The sequence below is a fragment of the Ornithorhynchus anatinus genome, chromosome 5 (assembly GCF_004115215.2).
Source record: "Ornithorhynchus anatinus isolate Pmale09 chromosome 5, mOrnAna1.pri.v4, whole genome shotgun sequence".
Taxonomy (NCBI): domain Eukaryota; kingdom Metazoa; phylum Chordata; class Mammalia; order Monotremata; family Ornithorhynchidae; genus Ornithorhynchus; species Ornithorhynchus anatinus.
The window spans coordinates 77535294-77551816 of record NC_041732.1 but is presented as its reverse complement, the minus strand read 5'-3'; the positions used below and the strand labels follow the sequence as shown (position 1 = coordinate 77551816).

Here is a 16523-nt window from a genome sequence, read left to right as displayed (position 1 = left end):
CGCTGCCGTGGGTGCTGAAGTGTCTCGGTGCCCGGCCGCCGTGGGGGCTGTGAGGCTCCGGTGGCCGGCCGCTGCGGGGGCTGCGATTGCCCTCCGTCCAGCCGCTGCGGCTTCTGAGATGCCCCTGTGCCCGGCCGCTGCTGCGGGCGCAGAGATGCCCCGGTGCCCGTCGGCCCCTGGCGCTGGGCGGCTGGTCCGGGCCGGGGGCAGGTGTCCCCGGCCTGGGCGGGCCCGGGCAGGAGGGAGCCGGTGCCGAGGTCCGGGCCGCTGGGGAGGGAGAGCTGGGGGCCGGGCTAAGGCGGGAACCACCCCCTTGCCGAGCCTGCCGTCTGCCTCGCAGGGCTCCCCCCTCTCCTTCCCTCTCCCCTCCCCTTCTTCCCTTCCCTCCCCTCCCCTTCCCTTCCTCCCTCCCTGCCTCCCTCTCTCTGGGCGACCACCGGGAAGCCCCGGGGCCCGGGCGACCCCCACCTTCACTCGAGAGACCTTCCTGGCTTCCTCCCCTGCCTCTCTGCCCCAGGGCCCCGTCTCCAGCTTTTCCTCCCTCTCCCCCTCACGAGATACCCCCCCCGACCCCCATCCCTATCCCTTCCCCCCCCCCATCTCCAGCTTTTCCTCCCTCTCCCCCCACGAGATATGCCGTTCTCCCCCATCTCCAACTTTTCCTCCCTTTCCCACCACGGGATATCCCCCACCCCCATCCCTAGCCCTTCTCCCCCTTCTCCAGCTTTTCCCCCCTCTCCCCCGACGAGATTTGCCCCCTCCCCATCCCTAGCCCTTCTCCCCTATCTCCAGCTATTCCTCCCTCTCCCATCCCCCTAGGGGATATCCCCCACCTCCGTTCCTATCCCTTCTCCCCCATCTCCAGCTATCCCCCCCTCTCCCCCCGACGAGATATCCTCCTTTCCCATCCCTATCCCTTCTTCCCCCTCTCCAGCTTTTCCTCCCTCTCCCCCCTCACGAGATACCCCCCCCCCCGCCCCATCCCTATCCCTTCTCCCCCTCTCCAGCTTTTCCTCCGTCTCCCCCACCACGAGATATCCCCCACCCCCATCCCTATCCCTTTCCGACGTGCCCTTGCCCCATTAGGCCTCTCTCACCGGGCACCCCCTGGAGTGACTTGACCAAGGCCACACGGCAGACGAGTGGCGGAGTCGGAATTAGAACCGATGACCTTCTGCTTCCCAGGCCTGTGCTCTATCTACTACGCCGCGATAAGGTGCTTTGCGAAGGCTAAGCGAAGAAGGCTAGTGACGGGGTGAGCATTTATTCATTCCATCCAATAATGATAATGGTATTTATTAAGTGCTTACTACGTGCCAGGCTGAGCACTGGCACGGTGCTATCCTGAGCACTGGGTTAGAAAGATAATTGGGTTGGACCCAGCCTCTTTCCCAGTTAGGGCCAACAGTCTTAATCCTCACTTTGCAGATGAGATAACTAAGGGACGGAGAAGTTAACTGACTTGCTCAAGATCGCACACCGTTCATTCGTTCGCTCGATTTATCGAGCACTCACCGTGTGCAGAGCATCGTACCGAGCGCTTGGAAAGTACAGTTCGGCAACAAAGAGAGACTATCTCTGCCCGCAACAGGCTCACAATCTAGAAGGGGGGAGAGAGACGTCAAAACAAATAGACAGACGTCGATAACATCAATATAAATGAATAGAATTATAGACATCTATACACATCAAAACAAGTGAACGGGCAGCATGGCTCAGTGGAAAGAGCATGGGCTTAGGAGTCAGAGGTCGTGGGTTCTAATGCCGGCTCTGCCACTTGTCAGCTGTGTGACCTTGGGCAAGTCATTTAACTTCTCGATGCCTCAGTTACCTCATCTGTAAAATGGGGATTAAGACTGTGAGCCTCACGTGGGACAACCCGATCACCCTGTATCTACCCCAGCGCTTAGAACAGTGCTCTGCACATAGTAAGCCCTTAATAAATACCAACATTATTATTATTATTAATATAAATAAATAGAATGATAGATATATACACAAGTGCTGTGGGGCGTGGAGAGGGGGTAGAGCAGAGGGAGCGAGTCGGGGTGATGGGAGGGAAGGAGGAGCAGAGGAAAAGGGGGGCTTAGTCTGGGAAGGCCTCCTGGAGGAGGTGAACCTTCAGTAGGGCTTTGAAGCCGGGGGGGGGGGGGGAAGTATGATCGTTAGGTGGGGGAGCCGGGATTAGAACCCAGGTCTTCTGACTCCCAGGCCGTGCTCTTTCCTTTAGACCGTGCTGCTTCTACCTAGTTGTCTTCGGAGCCTGGATGTGAACATCTAAGCTTCAGGAAAGATGTTGGCTCGGCCGCAAATGTGGATGCGGTGTGGTGGTAAAGCGTTGTGCGAGACCAGGGTTCCTTGTGAAATAGCAGGAGGGCAGCTGAAAGAGGTTGGGGGCAAAAGGGCACCTTCCCATCGTGCCTATCCACAGGAAGCCGGTGTTCCCATTCCCGGGAGCTGGGAAAATAATCCCATACCCAGGGCTCCAGTTGGCCTATTTTTAGCTCCGTTTCCCATCTGTCTGTAGAACTTGCCTCCCTGTGAAGAGAGGTGAGATCACATTCATTAAGGGTTTGGCAATTAGTAACCTAGTGACAAGCAGAATCAAAAACCTGGGAGCTTTTGATCTCCGCTCCACCGGGGATCTGCTGGGTAACCTTCCTGCTGGGTGCCTCGGTTTCCTCTCTTTCAAACTGGAATCGTAGCCGGGGCTGGGAGGATCCGTTTGTTTTCATAAAGATTTTGCAATGTTGTCTACGCTTTTGAAATCCCGTGTGCTAAGTGTGGGTACTAAGATGGTGGTGAGCGATTATGTAAATCCTGAATAGGATAGAGGATGTAATTGAAAAAATGCCTGCCTGTCTGCGGTGTGGGGGGAGGGGGGTGTGAGAGTGGGATTGAGACACTCTATGTGCAAATCTGTTACAGCGGGGCGGATGTTCTTCTTGCATAGCAAGTGAACACGTGTGTTTGCAAGTCTGTGGCGAGCCTCAGCCTGCCTCGGTTGCACAGGCACCCCGGCCTTCGCAGCGATCTGTCCGTAGATCCGTACGTTCGTCCGGCTGCTGCCCGCTGGACGCCCAAGTCAGTCACTCTAGCCGGTGTTCTAGCTGGAAAACTCAAAGCGCAAGTGCCAGTTTTGAGGCTCTGCCTCAGAAACTAAGTGTGGAGAAGTGGGTGGCGAGGAAGTTGCTCATTCCTGGCACTCCCAGCAGGCTCCCACATACACACATAGACACGCACGAGCCTTGTGATTCTGCCGTCTTGGAGACTGGAGCTGGTCTGGGACTCCTTTTTGCAGACTGGTCCTCTCCTAGTCAGCCGCTCCCAGGGGCCTCTCCAGAGACCACCCTTACTTCTCGAGAATGAACCCGGAGGCCCACCCGTGAGGCCTCACAAGTGCTGTTTGGTTGCTGCGGCAACCCAAATGCTAAAAATGATGTCAGGTTCGGTGCGGTCCCCGTACTCCTAGCAACCGTCATTCGGAATATTTTGGGTTGAGGGGGCCGTCTTCTTCCCCCTGCTTCTGAATCCGGGGAGAGGAATGATGTTAACCCCAGAGTTTCCTGCTGGGCCGGTTTCTGTCGAAGACAACAAGGTTTCCTTTGAGGAGAAATGCTAGAAGCCACGTGGAGAGGAACGGGAGGGTTGTAATAGGACCGGGATCCACAAATGGATTCCTCAGCCCCTCCTCTGTTCCTTAACGCCAGGCGAGTGCCTGAGCGGATAATACTAAAAATGGTATTTGTCAAGTGCCTTACTATGTGCGAAGCACCGTTCTAAGCACTGGATAGAGCATGGGCTTGAGAGTTAGAGGTCCTGGGTTCTAATCCTGGCTCTGCCACATGTCTGCTGTGTGACCTTGGGCAAGTCACTTTACTTCTCTGGGCCTCAGTTCCCTCATCTGTAAAATGGGAGTTGAGACTGTGAGCCCCACGTGAGACAGGGACTGCGTCCAACACGATTTGCTTGTATCCACCCCAGTGCTTAGTACAGTGCTTGACACATACTAAGAGTTTAACAAGTAACATAGTTATTTATTATTACAAGGCGAACCCTGCCAGCTTCCCTTTCATTCATTTATTCATTCAATCGTATTTATTGAGAGCTTACTCTGTGCAGAGCACTGTACTAAGCGCTTGAGAAAGTACAATACAGAAATAAAGGGTGACATTCCCTGCCCACAATGAGCTCACAGTCTAGAGTGGGGGGGAGACAGACACCGATAAAAAGAAATCAAACTGCAGATATGTACATAATAAGTGCTTTGGGGCTGGGACGGGGGAAAAGCAAAGGGAGCAAGTCAGGGTGATGCAGAAGGGGGCAGGAGATGAGGAAAAGTGGGGTTTAATCTGGGAAGGCCTCTGGGAGGAGATGGGCCTTCAATAAGGCTTTGAAGCGGGGGAGAGTGGTTGCCTGTCGGATTTGAGGAGGGAGGGGGTTCCAGGCCAGAGGCAAGATGTGGGCTAGGGGTCGGTGGCGAGACAGGCGAGATGGAGGCAGAGTGAGAAGGTTAGCACTAGAGGAGCAAAGTGTGCGGGCTGGCTTGTAGAAGGAGAGAAGCGAGGTGAGGTAGGAGGGGGCAAGGTGATGGACTGCTCTAAAGCTAACCGAGAGGAGCTTGTGTCTGATACGGAGGTGGATGGGCAACCACTGGAGTTTTTGAGGAGCGGGGTGACGTGTCCGGAACATTTTTGTAGGAAAACGATCCGGGCGGCAGATTGAAGTATGTACTGGAGAAGGGAGAGACAGGAGGCTGATGCAGTAATCCAGGAGGGATAGGATGAGTGATTGTAATAACATGGTAGCAGTAGAGATGGAGAGGAAAGGGCAGATCTTCGCTATGTTGTGAAGGTGAGACCGACAGGATTTGGTGACGGATTGAATATGTGGATTGAATGAAGAGAGGAGTCAAGGATAACGCCAAGGTTATGGGCTTGTGAGGCAGGAAGGATGGTGGTGCTGTCTATAGTGATGGGAAAGTCAGGGGGAGGACAGGGTTTAGGTGGGAAGATAAAGAGCTCTGTTTGGGACATGTTAAGTTTGAGGTGATGGGAGGACAGCCAAGTAGAGAGGTCTTGAAGGCAGGAGGAGATGCCAGACAGGAGAGGGGGAGAGAGATCAGGGCTGGAGATGTAGATTTGGGTGTCATCCGCCTAGAAGTGGAAGTCGAAGCCACGGGAGCGAATGAGTTCTCCAAGGGACGGGGCGGGGGGGGGGGGGGTAGACGGAGAATAGAAGGGGACCCAGAGCCGAACCTTCGGGGACCTCCACAGTGAGCGGGTGGGTGGCAGAGGAGGAGCTCTCGAAGGAGCCTGGGAATGAACGGCCAGAGAGATGAAGAGAACCAAGACAGATTCGGTGAAGCCAAGGTCGGATAACGTTTCCAGGAGAAGGTAGTGGTCCACGGTGTCGAAGGCAGCTGAGAGGTCGGGGAGGATTAGAATGGAGTTAGAGGCTGCTGTATTTGGCAAGAAGGAGATCATTGGTGACCTTTGAGAGGTGGTTTCTGTGGAGCAAAGGGGACAGAAGCCAGATCGGAGGGGACCCAGGAGAGAATCGGAGGAGAGGAATTTGAGACAGTGGGTGTAGACAACTCGCTCAAGGATTTGGGCGAGGAATGGTGGGAGGGAAATGGGGCCATAACGGGAGGGAGCCGTGGGGTCAAGGGAGGGATTTTTTTAAGATAGGGGAGACACGTGCACGTTGGAAGCAGTGGAAAGAAGAAGCTACTGGTGAGCAAATGGTTGAAGGTGGTCCTTAGGGAGGGAAGAAGGGAGGGGGTGAGGGTTTTGATAAGGTGCGAAGGAATGGGGTCTGATGTGCATGTGGAGGGGGTGGCATTTGAGAGGAGGTAGGAGATCTCCTCTAGAGACACTACTGAGAAGGATGGGAGAGTCGAAGAGGTGGCTAGAAGAGGGAGGGACTGGGGAGGGGCAGGGGCGATTTTGGGGCGCACACACCTGATGGTGTCAATTTTCTTAATGAAGGAGCTGGCCGGACATTGGGGACGAGGGATGGGGGAGGTCTTCTCTCCGCCACTTTCCCGCTGAGGCCCTGCTGGACAGGCAGGGACTCACAGATTGGCCACCCTAAAGCCTGACCCACAGTGGCTGGGGTGGGGGGCCCAAATAATCAATCGATCGATCAATCATATTTATTGAGCACTTACAGTAAGCACTTGGGAGAGTTCCATTCAGCAGAGTTATAATAATAATAACAACAACAATAATAATAAATCATGGTGATATTTGTTAAGTCCTTACTTACGTGCCAAGCACTGAACTGAGCTCTGGGATAGATACAGGACAATCGAGTGAGACCCAGTCGCAGTCCCACGTAGGATTCATGATCGAAGGAGGAGGGAGAACAGCTATTTTAGTCGCCATTAACCTCTCTGAGGTGCAGAGAATCTCACTGACTTACCCGAGGTCACACGGCGGGCGTGTGGCGGGGTCAGGATTAGAACCCAGGTCCTCTGCCTCCCAGACCTGTGCTCTGCTCTTTCCACCGGGCCAGACTACCTTCCCGGCCCCACAGAGGGAGGCACGGCTGACAGCTGACAGCTGACATCGGAGCATGGCCACCAACACACAGGGGAGCGCACAAATAAAGAGCTGTCCTTCCTCTCCAAAAAAGACAGCGGTCCCCCGGGGGCAAGGGCTGAGAGGTCACCCTATCTGAACAACGAGCCCAGTCAGGGCAGAAATATCTATGTGAGGCTGAATTGCTGTCCATCCAGCTGCGGGGACGGTCATCTGGCAGGGAGCCAGGGAGGATGATGGTCAGTGGGTCAGCTTGTGCCAGCTGGGGCTGCCCCTGCCTTGAAGCCGAATCGTGTCATCGGCTCTCCCCACTGCCCACCTAATGGTGCAGACTCAGGGCCTCCCGCTCGTGCCCCCGACGGAAATGGCCCCCGCTTTCTCTAACCACGTCCCCCTCGCCACCTCCCTGCTCTCGGTCCTCTCTCCCCCACCCCCGACTTTCGCCCCAGCGATCGCTTAGGCCTGGGACAGCTTCCTTCCTCCGTTTTTTGTTTTGTTTTGCCAAATCACCTCCCTCTCTTCCTTAGAGTACAGCTCAAGGGAACTCCTCCTCCAGGAAGCTTTCCATGATTAACCTACCCACTCTCCCACCTGCCAGGACACCCCTTACTGCCCTCTTCCCCTTTAGTTCGTTCTTCTCACTCCGTCTGTCCGTTGGCCGGTGTGCCCACCTCATGTCCTCTGGCAAAGTGGACGTTTCCTGGGTTCATTTTGTAACAGAGGTCCCGAGTCCCTCAAGGAATCAAGTGCATTTATGGAGCAGTTACTGTGCGCCGAGCACTGTGCTAAGTGTTATATTGCAGTACGACAGAGTGGGTACTCTGCCCACAGTGAGATTGGAAGCAGCGTGGCTCAGTGGAAAGAGCCCGGGCTTGGGAGTCAGAGGTCATGGGTTCGAATCCCGGCTCTGCCACTTGTCAGCTGGGTGACTGTGGGCGAGTCACTTCACTTCTCCGGGCCTCAGTTACCTCCTCTGTAAAATGGGGATTAAGACTGTGAGCCTCATGTGGGACAATCCGATGATCCTGTATCTACCCCAGCGCTTAGAACGGTGCTCTGCACGTAGTAAGCGCTTCGCAAATACCAACGTTATTACTAATATTATTATTACGGTCTAGAGAGGGAAGCAGACATTAATATAAGTAAACGTGTTATGGATACGTGCTGAAGTGCTGTGGGGCTGAGGGAGGGGTGAATACAGGGTGAAAGCCCAAGTGGAAGGGCGGTGCAGAAGGGAGTGGGAGAAGAGGAAGTGAGAGCTTAATCAGGGCAGGCTTCTTGGAGGAGATGCGCTTTTAATGAGGCTTTGAAGGCGGAGAGAGTGCTGGTCAATTGGCTACGGAGAGGGAGGCAGTTCCGGGCCAGAGGCGGGAGGTGTCTGAGGGGTCCGTGGCGAGAGAGACAAGACTGAGGTACAGTGAGAGGGTTGGCAGTAGGAGAGCAAAGTAGGTTGGCATTAGAGGAGCGAGTTGAGTTATGAAGGAGAAGTAGCGGGGTAAGGTAGGAGGGGGCCAGCTGAATGAGTGCTTTAAAGCCGACGGTAAGGAGCTTCTGATGGATTAGACTGTGAGCCCGTCACTGGGCAGGGATTGTCTCCATCCGTTGCCCAATTGTACTTTCCAAGTGCTTAGTACGGTCCTCTGCACATAGTAAGCGCTCAATAAATACTAGCGAATGACTGTGGAGGTAGACGGGCAACCGCTGGAGGTTCTTGAGGAGTGGGGAGAGTGGCCAGACGGAGCCCGTCGTGGGGCGGGGATTGTTTCCGTCTGCCGTCGAACTGTACATTCCAACCGCTCGGTACGGTGCTCTGCACATAGTAAGGGCTCAGGAAACACTACTGAATGAATGAATGAATGAGGAGTTGGCAGTGAGGTAGAGGAGATCAAGGCCCGGTGGGCAGGTTGGCATTAGAGGAGCGAAGACATCGTCCCTTCAGTGATCACTGGCCGTCGGAGTCACGTCCCAGGACTGTGAGCCCCATGTGGGACAGGGATTGGGTCCAACCCCATATGCTCGTTTCCACCCCGGCGCTTAGTACAGTGCCTGGCACATAATAACTGTTTAACAAATACCGTAGTTATTATTATATACTGTAATGATTATATAATAATATACATCACCATAAAATAATTATCGATTATTGTGGTATTTGTTAAGATATGTTATTATATAATATATAATCTTATCCATCATTATATAATATCCATCTTATAACATACTACATTATAATAATCGATCCTATTGATATGACATCATTTAATTACAATATAACAATTAATATATTAATATAAAATCACATAGAATAATATCGTTCTATAATTATCGATTCTATTGATATGACATCATTAATTACAGTAACATCATAATTGATACTATGTGAATATTCATTCATTCATTCAATAGTATTTATTGAGCGCTTACTATGCGCAGAGCACTGTACTAAGTGCTTGGAATGTACGATTCGGCAACAGATAGAGACAATCCCTGCCCAGTGACGGGCTCACAGTCCAATCGCGGGAGACGGACAAAAACGAGACAACATAATCCCAATATATAGAATCAAGGGGATGTACACCTCATTAACAAAATAAATAGGGTAATCAGAATAGTATTATTCTTTTGCCAAATTGTACTTTCCAAGCGCTTAGTACAGTGCTCTGCACACAGTAAACGCTCAATAAATGTGATCGAATGAATTATACGGTGTTATTACATAACACATTATTATATAATAATTAATAATAATAACTGTGGTATTTGTTAAGCACTTGCCATGTGCCAGGCACTGTACAAGAGCTGGGGTGGATAAAAAAAAATCGGCTTAGACTCAGTCCCTGTCCCATGTGGGGCTCACAGTCTTACTCCCCTTTAACAGATGAGGTAACTGAGGCCCAGAGAAGCGAAGTGACTCGCCTAAGGTCACCCAGCAGACCAGTGGCGGAGCCGGGATTAGAACCCATGACCTTCTGACTCCCAGACCCGTGCTCTAGCCACTGCGCCATGCTGCTTCCCATTGTTATTACTTTATTATAATTAGAATATATTGTATGTTATGACGATATAATACAATTACAATAATATAATAATGGGAACCAGCATTATTATATTACACATATTACATAACATACAATATAATGATGATGATATATGATATATAATTATAATACAATAAATTACTTACTCATTTAATATCTTATATTGCATTTTAATACGGTATGATTATAATTATAGTAATATAATTAGATTATATATTATCATTACCTTATTACAAAGAGATAGCAGAGCCGGAACTGGAAACAGCAAGCTAGTCGGCAACGGGCTCACCATTTCACTCGGGGAATCCCAAGACTCGTCCGCTCCTGCCCAAACTGTTTAAGTTTGGGTCTGGATTGGTCCCGGCCCCGCATGTGCGAAAGCATGGAGAAGAAGCTTCTTCCCCACTGCTTTCAAACATGCTTCCCTAGTCCCAGTATGGCCTACTGGAAAGAGCCTGGGAGTCGGAGGACCTGGATTCTAATCCCAGTTCTGCCGCTTACCCGCTGCGTGACCTTGGGCAAGTCGTTTCACCTCTCTGGTTCTCAGTTCCCCCCTCTGCAAAATGGGCAGTCAATACCTGCTCCTCCTCCTGCTTAGACTGTGAGCCCCATGTGGGACCTGATCATCTTGTATCTACCCCCGTGCTTAGTACAGGGCTTGGCACGTAGCATTTAACAAATACCGCTTATAATAATTATTATAATTACCTCTACCCTAAAAAAACCTCCCTTGACCCCCCCATCCCCCTTCATCCCCAAGTCATCACCTCATCTCCCTCCTACCATTCCTGTCCAAACTCCTTGAGAAAGTTGTCTACAGCCTCTGTCTCCATCTCCTCTCCTCCAATTCTCTCCTTCATCCCCTCCAATCTGGTTTCCGTCCCCTTCACTTCACAGAAACGGCCCCTTCGAAGGTAACCAACGACCTTCTTCCCACCAAATCTTACGGCCTCCCGTCCCATGCTGGAGTCGTCTCCGACCCATGGCGACTCCACGGACACGTCTCTCCCAGAACGCCCCGTCTCCATCTGCGATCGTCCCGGTAGTGGATCCGTAGAGTTTTCTTGGTCAAAATACAGAAGTGATTTACCAACTGCCTTCTTCCGCGCAGTAAACTCGAGTCTCTGCCCTCGACTCTCTCCGGTGCCGCTGCTGCCCAGCAGAGGCGAGTTTTGACTTGTAGCAGATGGCCTTCCGCTCGCTAGCCACTGCCCAAGCTAGGAATGGAATGGATAAGCCTCTGCTTGACTCTCCCTCCCATAGTCAAGACTGGTAGAGGCCTGGAAACTCTCCAGGTACGATCCTGAGAGGGGCTTACAGCTTCTACTCCATCCTAATCCTCCTAGCTCTTTCAACTGCCTTCAACGCTGTTGACCTCCTTTTCCTTAAAACATTATCCAACCTTCCCCTCTTAAGTCCTCTTTTCCCCGACTCCCTCTCCCTCCTGCGTCATCTCTGAACTTGGATCTGTCCCCTCTGGACATTTGATATTCGCCCCACCGTCAGCCCCACGGCACTTATAAACATACATTATGAAAAATAATGATTTATATTAATGTCTTTCCCCCCCCCTCTAGACTGTAAGCTCTTTGTGCTTACAGGGAACCTATCCACCAACTCTGTTGTATCCCACTCTTCCAAGTGCTTAGTACTGTTCTCTGCAAACCGTAAGCGCTCAATCAATACCACTGATGGATTGTTTGGTTCATCAGTGAAGGGACTTGGGCATCTCGGCCCGGCAAGCAAGCATCCAGGTTGTTTTCCTCACGGATCTAGAGCTCTGGTTTGGCCTGGGAATTCTTCCTCCCCAAACCATCCCACCCTTGGCTACCTTAGGCCTGAAACTAGCCCCCTGAACCTTCTGGGTTGGGGGCAGAGACCTGCAGTGGTGCTATATGAAGTATCCTCCCTTCTCCACACACCTACCCATACTTACCCTCCATAACCTGCCAAAAGGGTCTACTTAATAATAATAATAATAATAATAAATAGGGTATTTATTGAGCACTTACTATGTGCCAGGCACTGTATCAGGCGCGGGGCTGGTTACAAGCAAATCGGGTTGGACACAGTCTCTGTCCCACGTGGTGCTCACAGTCTCAAGCTCCATTTTACAGATGAGGAAACTGAGGCTCAGAGAAGCCAAGTGACTTGTCCGAGGTCACCCGGCCGACAAGTGTTGGAGTCGGGATTAGAACCCAGGACCTTCTGACTCCCAGGCCCTTGCTCGATCCACTTTGTCGCCAGTATCCACAGGTGCCTACCTGCAGGACGAACCAAGTAAACCGGGCACTGCGGGTGCCTCCTGCAGGGTGGTCCCCTTTGTAGGGCAGAAGGATACGTACATATCCTGCCAACCTCCTCTTGGAGAAGAGTGTGGGCTGGGCCCAAGGCAAGACAGGGCCTGTGCAGTAGGGGAGGGAGAAGAGAAAAATGGATAGAGAAAAAGAGAGAGAGAGGGAAAGAGAGAGGGAGTGGGCCAACCTTAGGGTAGCCTCTGGGGCAGTATTGCTAGGATTTATCCCAGGCATCCTAACGGGTAGCGGGAGTTCCTTCCTTCCTTCCTTCCTTCCTTCCTTCCTTCCTTCCTTCCTTCCTTCCTTCCTTCCTTCCTTCCTTCCTTCCTTCCTTCCTTCCTTCCTTCCTTCCTTCCTTCCTTCCTTCCTTCCTTCCTTCCTTCCTTCCTTCCTTCCTTCCTTCCTTCCTTCCTTCCTTCCTTCCTTCCTTCCTTCCTGTTGGAAAGTACAATTTGGCAACAGAGACTATCCTTACCCAACAATGGGCTCACGTTCTAAGCGCTAAGGTAGACACACGTTAATCAGGCCGGATACGGTCCCTCTCCTACCTGGGGTCACGGTCTAATAATAATAATGAATAATTATGGTATTTGTTAAGAGCGTATTCTGTGCCCGGCACTTTGCTAACCGCTGGGGTGGATACAAGTAAATTGGGTTGGACGCAGTCCCCGTCCCACATGGGGCTCACCGTCTTATGGGGCCTAGGGGAGCTAAAATAAATTACAGCTATGAGAGAGTAATAATGTATAAAAGTATTTGCAAATGTGCTCTGCGGTGGTTGTGAATTCTTAAGGAGTTTGGTGGCATGGACAGAACAGCATTCAGAATTCAGTAGTCCCAAATCCTAAGGAGAGGGGAAGGCACCTTGGAAGCACAGCTCTTTTTATTAAAAATGACCCAAGTGGATGCTTTATGATAATTCTGAGCCGCTTTTCATTCTTGGAATAATAATAATAATAATTATGTTTTTTGTTACACGCTTACTGTGTGCCAAGCACTGTTTTAAGCCCTGGGGAGATGCAAAATAATCAGGTTGTCCCATGTGGGGGCCACGATCTTAATCCCCATTTTATAGATGAGGTACCTGAGGCTGAGAGAAGTGAAACGACTTGTCCAAAGTCACCCAGCAGACAGGTGGTGGAGCCGGAATTAGAACCCACGTTCTCTGTCTCCCAAGCCCCTGCTCTTTCCACTAAACCATACTGCTTCTCTGTAAAGACTGATGAATATTTACATCTGTAATTTCTTTATTTCTAGGGGAAGCAGCAGGGCGTGGTGGATAGAGCACGGGCCTGGGAGTCCGAAGGTCACGGGTTCTAGTCCCAGCTCCGCCACTTATCTGCAGTGTGACTTTGGGCAAGTCATTTCACTTCTCTGGGCCTCAGTTCCCTCATCTGGAAAATGGGGATTGAGACCGTGAGCCCCACGTGGGACGGGGACTGTGTCCACCCCGATTCATTTGTATCCACCCTAGGCTTTGAACGGTGCTTGGCACATAGTAAGCGCTTAAGCAAACCATTATTATTATCGTTATTATATTGTCTGTCTCCCCCTCTGGACTGTAAGCTCACTGTAGGCAGGAATGTGTCTGTTTATTGTTATAGCGTAATAATAATAATAACAATGTTGGTATTTGTTAAGCGCTTACTATGTGCAGTGCACTGTTCTAAGCGCTGGGGTAGATACAGGGTCATCAGGTTGTCCCACGTGAGGCTCCCAGTCTTCATCCCCATTTTCCAGATGAGGTAACTGAGGCCCAGAGAAGTGAAGTGACTTGCCCACAGTCACACGGCTGCCAAGTGGCAGAGCGGGGATTCGAACTCATGATCTCTGACTCCCCAGCCCGGGCTCTTACCCTCACAAGTGCTTAGTACAGTGCTTTGCACACAGTAAGGGTTCAATAAATGCGATGGGAGTGAATCGGGCTTCGGTTTTTCCCAATTGAGTTTAATTTGATTATTTTCTCTTGGATGGGGAGTGCCCGCGCACAGTAATTTATGGGCACCTCCTGTCATCTAGTGGCTACAGAGTCAATTGCAGAAGATGCCACCCGGCCAACTGGGACTCTCTCCCCTCCCACTTTTTTTTTTTGTAAAATAATAATAATAATAATGTTGGTATTTGTTAAGCGCTTACTATGTGCAGAGCACTGTTCTAAGCGCTGGGGGAGATACAGGGTCATCGGGTTGTCCCACGTGAGGCTCCCGGTCTTCATCCCCATTTTCCAGATGAGGGAACTGAGGCCCAGAGAAGCGAAGTGACTTGCCCACAGTCCCACAGCTGACAAGTGGCAGAGCCGGGATTCGAACCCATGACCTCTGACTCTCAAGCCCGGGCTCTTTCCACCGAGCCACACTGCTTCTCTAATGTATGTGTCAAGCACTGTTCTGAGCGCTAAGGCAGCTACACGATAATCAGGCCGAATATAGTCCCTCTTCTCCATGGGACTTATAGTCTAATATCGGTATAATAATTGAGGAGCGGTGTGGCCCGGTGGGAAGAGCCCGGGCTTGGGAGTCAGAGGTTGTGGGTTCTAATCCCGGCACCGCCACTTGTCCACCGTTTGACTTTGGGCAAGTCACTTCACTTCTCTGGGCCTCAGTTCCCTCATCTGGAAAATGGGGATGAAGACTGGGAGCCTCAGCCTGATTACCCTGTATCTCCCCCAGCTCTTAGAACAATTCTTGGCACATAGGAGGTGCTTTAACAAATACCCAAATTATGATGATGATGATGATGATTCTCTGGGCCTCAGTTACCTCATCTGTAAAATGAGGCTTAAGACTGTGAGTCCCACATGGGACAACTTGATCACCTTGTATTGCCACCCCGCAGCGGTTAGAACAGTGCTTGGCACATAGTAAGCACTTAACAAAGGCCATCATTATTATCATTAATAATAATAATAATAATGAATAATTATGGTGTTTGTTAAGAACTACGTGCCAGACATTATAATAACCGCTGGGGTGGATATAAATAAATCGGATTGGACACGGTCCCCGTCCCACATGGGGCTCAAGTCTTACAGGGCCTAGTGGCAAGAGCACGGCCCTGGGAGTCAGAGGTCATGGGTTCTAATCCCGGCTCTGCCACTTGTCTGCTGTGTGACCTTGGGCAGGTCGTTTCACTTCTCTGGGCCTCAGTTCCCTCATCTGTAAAACGGGGATTGAGACAGTGAGCCCACGTGGAACAGGGACAGTATTCAACCCGATTTGCTTGGATCCAGTCCAGTGCTTAGAACAGTATCTATCCCACAGTAAGTGATTAACAAGTGCCACAATTATTAATACTGTAATAATTAGAAGAAGAACAATCCCCATTTTGCAGATGAGGTAGCTGAGGCCCAGAGAAGTGAAGTGACTTGGCCAAGATAACACAGCAGACGAGTGGCGGAGCCGGATGACAATCCGGGTCCTTCTGACTCCCGGGGCCGGGCTCCCTCCGCACTGGAGAAGGGGTATCGAATCCCTGTTTTGCATTTGAAGAAATTGAGACACAGAGAAGTTAAGTGACTTTCCCCCCGAGTCACACAGCGGGCGAGTGGCAGAACTGGGATTAGAACCCAGGCCTTCTAGCTTCCAGACCCATGCTTCAACCCCTGGGCTTTGCTGCTTCCCATTTCTCGGGTATCCTCAGAGGCGGCAGTGAAGAATTTTCTCCGTCACATTTTCCTCTTTCTGATCACACACAATTTCTGACAGGCTGCGTGTGTGTCTACGTCCAGTGCAGGACAGGAACAGATGCCAACAAAATAAATCCCCCTTCTAGACCGCGACCCGTCGTTGGGCAGGGATCGTCTCTATCTGTTGCCAGATTGTACTTTCCAAGCGCTTAGTGCAGTGCTCTGCGCACAGTAAGCGCTCAATAAATACGACTGAATAAATGAACAAATCCCAATACCTTGTACCCATCCCAGCGTTTAGCACAGTGCCTGACACACAGTAAGCGCTCAGCAAATACCACCATTATTATTAAATAACAAGAATATATAATTATAAAAATATCTAATAATAATGGTGACATTTGTTGAGCGCTTACTATGTGCCAAGCGCTGTTCTAAGCACGGGGGTAGATGCAAAGTAATCAGGTTGTCCCAGGTGGGGTTCACAAGTCTTAATCCCCATTTTACAGATGAGGGAACTGAGGCCCAGAGAAATTAAGTGATTTGCCCAAAGTCACACACCGCTGATAAGTGGCGGAGCGGGGATTCGAACCCACGACCTCTGACTCCCAAGCCCGGCCTCTTTCCACTGCGCCACGCTGCTTGTTTGCTTTAGTAGCTCAGACCTTTCGTTTTGGGTTCTGATCTGTGATTGTTGGTGATTTAGTCATAATATAAGAAGGGTGTGGTCCATTAAGCAGGGCCATCCTTATTTCTTTTGGGAAAGGGGAGTCAGGATCGGACACATGGCTCAGTGGAAGGAGCCGGGCTTGGGAGTCAGAGGTCATGGGTTCGAATCCTAGCTCCGCCACTTGTCAGGTGTGTGACTGTGGGCAAGTCACTTCACCTCTCTGTGGCTCAGTTACCTCATCTGGAAAATGGGGATTAAGACTGTGAGCCTCACGTGGGACAACCTGATTACCCTGTATCTACCCCAGCGCTTAGAACAGTGCTCGGCACATAATAAGCGCTTAACAAA

At 51.0% G+C, this 16523-nt stretch overlaps 1 protein-coding gene and 1 non-coding gene across 2 annotated transcripts in view; one reads left to right on the top strand and one right to left on the bottom strand.

Annotated features, from left to right (window-relative positions):
- Positions 1 to 1027: 1027 nt before the first annotated feature.
- The window catches only part of MUL1 (mitochondrial E3 ubiquitin protein ligase 1), a 29355-nt gene continuing 13859 nt past the window's right edge, over positions 1028 to 16523 (top strand). Inside the window, exon 1 of the mRNA XM_029065798.2 lies at positions 1028 to 1255. The gene's annotated coding sequence lies outside the window, so the exon portion shown is untranslated. The remainder of the gene's footprint in view (positions 1256 to 16523) is intronic.
- On the bottom strand, positions 10759 to 10896 carry LOC114812358. Its single transcript, XR_003760014.1, has one exon. It is a non-coding gene; the product is annotated as a small nucleolar RNA SNORA7 (small nucleolar RNA).